Source organism: Dromiciops gliroides, chromosome 4 (assembly GCF_019393635.1).
Source record: "Dromiciops gliroides isolate mDroGli1 chromosome 4, mDroGli1.pri, whole genome shotgun sequence".
In the NCBI taxonomy this organism is placed as follows: Eukaryota; Metazoa; Chordata; class Mammalia; order Microbiotheria; family Microbiotheriidae; genus Dromiciops; species Dromiciops gliroides.
This window is the reverse complement of record NC_057864.1, coordinates 334,382,575-334,389,720: the sequence shown is the minus strand read 5'-3', so window position 1 is coordinate 334,389,720 and position 7,146 is coordinate 334,382,575. Positions and strand designations below refer to the sequence as shown.

General features: G+C 41.0%; 1 pseudogene; it reads left to right on the top strand.

Moving 5' to 3' along the window:
• On the top strand, positions 1–1,193 carry LOC122755103 (annotated as a pseudogene).
• Positions 1,194–7,146: the final 5,953 nt, after the last annotated feature.

Genomic DNA, 7,146 nt, shown 5'->3' with positions numbered 1-7,146 from the left:
ATGCAGGCATGTTTGAAGGGAGAGAAAGTGGTGGCAGTAGCCTAGGCCATGAATTTCATCATAGAGGTGTCCTGCCCATCATCCAAAGGGCAGTGAGAAGCCTAAGACTGAGGACATGACATCCAAAGGCAATTTCTTAGACTTTTTGGCCACTTTGGGATCTATAAGGAGATGCCTAAGGATGAGGTATGGATGCTCACCTACCACAACTTCATGTTCCATAACTGGCACATATTCAAGAACAAAATCCATCAACATGGGCTCAGCACTGGCATCTTTTGCTTGTTTGCAGCCAAAGCTGGGTCAGTGGGATCCAATGCTCTGGCATTTCAGAGTACTCCATGAAAACTGTCAAGGCCAAAAGGCTAGACCATGTGGTAATTATTATCAAGGGAAATGTGAAGGTAGAACTACCGACGGACAAGGTGGATGTGATCACCAGTGAGTGGACAAGCTACTGCTTGTTCAATAAGTCCATGTTCAGCTTTATTTTATACATCCAAGACAAGTGGTTGGCCCCTAACATGCTCATCTTTCCTGACTAGGCAACACTGTATGTTACTACCACTGAGGATCAGCAGTACAAGGATTACAAGATCCACTGCACGGGGCAGCTAGGTGGCGCAGTGGATAGAGCACCGGCCCTGGAATCAGGAGTACCTGAGTTCAAATCCGGCCTCAGACACTTAACACTTACTAGCTGTGTGACCCTGGGCAAGTCACTTAACCCCAATTGCCTCACTAAAAAAAAAAAAAACAAACAAAACAAAACAAGATCCACTGCAGGGGAAGGGGGTGGGGCTTCTATGGCTTTGATGTATTTTGTATTGAAGACAGGGCCATCAGAGAGCCTCTCATTAGTGTTGTTGCCCCCTAGTGGCTGGTGATCAATGCTAGCCTCATCGAGGAGGTAGATATAATGAATGTGGACAACCTGAACTTCACCTCTTCCTTCTTCCTGTAAGTGAAGAGGACTGACTACAACCATGCTTTGATCACCTACTTCGACATTGCATTCACCCACTGGAAGCAGACCATCTTCTATACGGAAGATTATCTCAAATAAAGATAAGCAAGGAGATCTTTGACACCATTGGCATGTACCCCAACACCAAGAACATCAAGACCTCAAGTTCACCATCCACTTGGACTTTGAAGGGCAGCTGTGAGAACTGTCCTGCTCTACTTATTAACTATTGACTATATTAACTGAGTTATAGGAAAAGTATAAAACTAAAATATGAAATATAAAATAAAGATATAAATAAGTGAAATATATAAAAGGTATCATTAAGATTTCTAAAAATTAGCGATCAATAAATATATGTTTATGTCTGAGTGAATATAATACCATTTGTACAAAGACACTGATGATGGATTATAGGAAATGTTACAATGAACTGTGTAATCCTCTTTTATAGAAATTTGCTATATTACTTGACAAGATGCTCTGCCATTGATTTCTATGCATGGGCTATGTAGTACATAAAGCAAGATTACAGTTCATTTCATCCTCTCTGAATTTACTTTCCTCAAATTGGCATTTGTTCTCAACCTGAGGGCCTGACTAATCTGTCATTCACTTTTCTTAATTACTCCAATCAAATCTCTCCTAAGCTTTTTTTTTTCTTTCTGTTCCAATCCTTGTGATTTTGTACATGTAATTACTGTCATCTTGATTGATCTCAGCCATTTTCCTTGGATTACTTAAGGCACTTCCATCCCAAAATAGACAAGGATTCCTGTTATATACATGTGCATATATACCTATAGAGAGTGTTACAAAGTCTTAGTATAGTTTTAAGTTTTTAAAGCTTTTCAAATTTTAAGTTACACAAGCTTTAAACTTCACCAAGTCTTCTGGAATGCCCTTAAAATGCACATAGATACTTTTGAAAAGCAAAGGGGAAATGACATATTTAAAATTATGAATCAGGATCTAAGAAAGGGGAACCTTCATTATTCTTCCCTAAATTAGAGTTTTAAGATTGTACTCTTTCTATCAATTGCCTTCCTCTTAGAAAAAAGTTGTTAAAAACCCCAAAGTCTTGTTTTTAACTTTAGGATATGTATCCTGGGCTCTTCTTTGTAGGACCAGGATTCAAAAGCCCTGGGCTTTGCCTTAGATTATCTTCTAGGGCTAATCTTTCCCATGAACTGATAAGTACCACCATAAGCAAAGGAAAAGCACTCTTAAAGAGTGCTCAGAATTGAAATAAATGCCAGGGTGCATCTTGACTCTAGAGAACTGGAGTTCAGTGTTAAAGATGGGAATGTTTAACAAAAGGACTGTGCTTTCTTCAAAAAAAAACAATTGAATAGAGAGCAGTTGAGGAAGTCAGAGCTTTCTGTTTTTCCTCTCCTTAAAACCATAGGTCTAGGGGCAGCTAGGTGGCTCAGTGGTTAGAGCACCGGCCCCTGGATTCAGGAGGACTTGAGTTCAAATCCGGCCTCAGACACTTAACACTTATTAGCTGTGTGACCCTGGGCAAGTCACTTAACCCCACAATTGCCTCACCAAAAAAAAAAAAAATCATAGGTCTACAAGTTAGAAGAAACCTCAGAGGTCATCTAGACAAGCTCCTTTATTTTATGGATGAGGAAACTAAAGCCCAAGTGTATGAAAATGACTTGGCCAAGGTCACACAGGCAGAGTTGTTAGAAGTGGGTTTGGCTCACATCTCTGATTCTGGCCTCTCTGCTTTTTCTCTGGTAACTCCTGCTGCCACATGTTATCTGGTAGGCTATGCTTCTTAGCATTTCAGTGGCAGGAAGATGATGGGAGGTTGATGTAATCCTTCCTTGGTGACATCCATGTACAAGTTCTAAAAATACCTGGTAATGTCACCTGCCCTTTAAAATCCAAAATTGAAAGCCGAGGAGAGTTCACTACAGCTAGTACTTTGCTTACATTATCTCATTTAAGTCTCACTAAAAAAGCTATGGAGATAGGTGCTAAAGGTCACACTATCCCCATTTTAGAGATGAGGAGAGTGAGAGCTTAAGGTACTTAACCATGGTCACACAGTAAGTGTTAGAGGTTGGATTACTTGGTTTTAAATATGGTTTTACCACTTACATACTCTAAGAACTTGGACAAGTTGCTTGACCTAAGACTCACTTCACTCATTTGTAAAATGAGGGGGTTGGATGATATGGCCTGTAAGGTTTCTTTTGGTTTAAAAATCTATATTCCTATGATTTCTGACTCTAAGGTTTATCTACTCTAAGTACTTTCTACTATGCCACACTGTCTTTTCCAGAATTACATAATGTGAGTTGGAGAAGACTTCAGTGGACTTCTCTAGTCTAATCGATACTCAAACCCATACTACTACTGAACAAGTGGTCAGCAAACTTCTACTTGCTGATCTCCAAGGAAATAGAAACTCACCACCAACAATCATCTAATTCAACCAGCGTTTATTATGTGCTTCTCTTGTGCCAAACATGATTCTAGGATCTTAAGCTACAAAGATTAAAAACAAAATGAGTACTGTGCTCAAGTACCTTACCTTTTCGGGGTGGGAACAAAAAGTATGCATATAAAATGTAACAAAAAAGGAAAATATTGGAAGTTGGAGGGGATGTGGGAAAGCTGGGATGATAATCCACTACTGTTGGAATTGTGAATTGATCCAACTATTCTGGAGAGAAATTTGGAACTATGCCCAAAGGGCTATAAAACTTTGTATTGTGAGATTTTCCCTACCCTTTAGACATGTGATTTAACTATGGTAATAATCAGTTGATAGACTACAAACTGTGATTTAATATGTCTAGGTATTCTTTAGTAGCTTAAGCAAATAATAATGGAATAAGTAAGACAGATACTGGTAAAACTGATATAGGTGCTATATTGTAAACTGGTCTGGAGAACTGAAACCATCAACTCAATTACAATTGTGGTTAGGCATCTACCAATCAGCTTAAAGGTCAAATATAAAAAATAGTAACTTCTGAGCTGAAAGGAACTAATCAGAATTAAAGAAAAGTTAGAACATTAGTATGGTGGACAGCCAGCCAGTCATACAGCAACCAAGTTGGTATTGTTTTAGGTAAAAAAAATTAAATCCAATGGCTCAGCAAGTTGGGTGATGATAGACCGATGTTCTCTTTCTCTCTACTTCATACTTATTGTACATGTACCACTTGGGTTGTGTTTAAATTGTAGGAGGAGCTTATTGTGTATATCTGTGGATCCTGAGGCTCAGGGTCTTTGGGTCCTAGACCTGAAACTGGCTTTATTGTGAGACAGGATCCCTCTCTCAAAAAACCTATTTTCTTTGGCTTAGAAACTGGTTTTTCTTTATCTAACCCTTCGACTTAGAAATTTTTGTGAAGATGGTGGAGGAAAGGCAGTGAGCTCTTGAACTCACTACACAATCACTCCAAAACACATCAAAATACTTCCATAGGACAATTCCTGGAGCAACAAAATCCACAGAAGAATGTGTTGAGATCATTTTCCAAACAAGGCTGGCTTGGAAGGTCAGAAGGAGGGAGCTGCTGTGCTGAGACAGGAGTGGAACCCAACCCCACAGTCATGCTGACACAGATCCAGTCCCAGGAAGGCCTCAACAGAGAAAGAGACCCCCCCCCACCCCAGCCTCTGAATCAGCTGCAGTGCTAGTGTCATCTTGAACTAAGCTCACAATCTGATGAGAGGGCTGAGCCCTTGGCAGGGGGGGAGATTACAGGAGTCTCTGCTGGTGCTGAGGCAGAATTTGGGTTTTTCACCCCTGCTGGGAACTAGGAGGTAGGCTTGAGTACCAGTGGCCCAGGTGGGGGAGGGGCACGGGCTCATCAGAGCTGACAACCACAACACACAAAGCTGGTTGATTAGCAAGTTGGTCTGGGGTCATCTATGGGCCAGGGAACAGGCCAGGCAAGTGAAGAACCTGCTCCTCTTTAAATCATACCACCTAGGACTCCTGAAGCTTGGCATAGTGCAGCCTGGAATCAGTGCCCTAATTTAAGGAGTTAAAAGTCAAGTAAAAGAAAGGCAAGATGAGCAGACTGAGAAAGGTGAGGACTATAGAAAGTTTCTTTAGTGACAAGGAAGACCAAGGGGCACCCTCAGAGGAAGATGTCAACATCAGGGCCCCTATATCTAAAGCTTCCAAGAAAAATATGAAATGGTCTCAGGCCATGGAGGCACTCAAAAAGGACTTTGAAGATAAAGTTAGAGAGGTAGAGGAAAAAAATGGAAAGAGAAATGAGGGTGATGCAGGAAAGACATGAGAAAAAAGTCAACAGCTTGAAAAGCCAAATGGAAAAGCTCTCTGGTGAAAATAATTGCCTAAGAATTAGGATTGAACAAATGGAAGCCAGTGACTTTATGAGAAACCAAGACACAATAAAGCAAATCCAAATGAATGAAAAAATAGAGGGCAATGTGAAATATCTTCTTGGAAAAACTGCTGACATGGAAAATAGAGCCAGGAGAGATAATTTGAAAATTATTGGTCTACCTGAAAACCATGATCAAGGAAAGAGCTTAGATATCATCTTCCAAGATACTGTCAGGGAAGATTGCCCTGATATTTTAGAAGAGAAAGATAAAATAGAAATTGAAAGAATCCACTGATCACCTCCTGAAAGAGATCCCAAAAGCAAAGCTCCCAGGAATATTATAGCCAAATTCCAGAACTCTCAGGTTAAGGAGAAAATATTGCAAGCTGCCGAAAAGAAAGAATTCAAGTACTGTCAAGCCCCAATCAGGATAGCACAAGATCTAGCAGCTTCTACATTAAAGGACCAGAGGGCATGGAATATGATATTCCAGAGGTCAAAGGAATTGGGATTACAACCAAGAATCACATATCCAGCAAAACTGAGTATAATCTTTCAGAGGAAAAAATGGAGCCTTCAATGAAAAAAAGTACTTTCAGCCATTTGTAATGAAAAGACCTGAACTGAATGGAAAATTTGACTTTCAAATACAAGACCCTAGAGAACCATAAAAAATTGGAGTTGGGGGGTAGCTAGGTGGTGCAGTGGATAGAGCACTGGCCCTGGATTCAGGAGGGCCTGAGTTCAAATCCAGCCTCAGACACTTAACACTTACTAGCTGTGTGACCCTGGTCAAGTCACTTAACCCCCAATTGCCTCACTAAAAAAAAAAATTGAAGTTGGGGGACATACCTGGGGTTGTACAGTGGGTGTACAGTGTGTCTGAGGCCGGGTTTTGGGTGGGTTCCCCTGGGTCCAGGGGGGATGCTTTGTCCACTGTGTCACCTAGCTGCCCCATGATAACATCTTTAGGGTAAAATTGAGGGGTGAGAGGAATGCACTGGGGGAGGGGAAAGGGCAGAGGTAGCATGGGGTGAAATCCCACATGAAAGGAACAGGAAAGGACTTATGGAGTGGGGGAAGACATGGGGGAGGAGCAGGGCAGTAAATGTACTTTACACTCATCAGAACAGGCTCATCAGAATTGCCTCAAGGAGGGATTAACACACACACACCCAACTGGGTGGAGTAATCTATTTAACCCGGCAGGAAAACAGGAGGGGAAGGGGATAAAGAGAGAGGGGCAAAAGAAGGGAGAGCAGATTGGGGGAGGGGACAGACAGAAGCAAATCTCTTTTGAAGAGGGATAGGATGAAAGAAGATAGATAATAGAGTAAATATCATGGGGAAGGGAATAGGATGGAGGGAAACAGTTAATAATAGTAATCACAAGAAAGAGAAAAGGGGGAAAATTGTACAAAAAATATTTATAGCAACTCTTTGTGGTGGCTAAGAATTGGGAATCAAAGGAATGTCCATCAATTGAGGAATGACTGAAGAAGCTGTGGTGGTATATGATTGTAGTGGGATGGTATTATGCTATAGGAAATGACAAACAAGATGATCCCAGAAAAACCTAGAAAGACTCATATGAACTGATGTATAGTGAAGTGAGCAGAGCTGGAAGGACATTGTGCATAGTGACAGCAGTATTGTTCAATGAGGAATTGGGAATGACTTAACTACTCTCAGCAATACAATGACCCAAGACAATCCCAAGGGACTAATGATGAAGCATACTATCTACTCCCATGGAAAGAACTGATAAAAAGAGCACTTGTGGATTGAACATATATAACCTATACCAGATTGGTTGCTGTCTTGTGGAGGGGGGAGGAAAGGGAGGGAGGG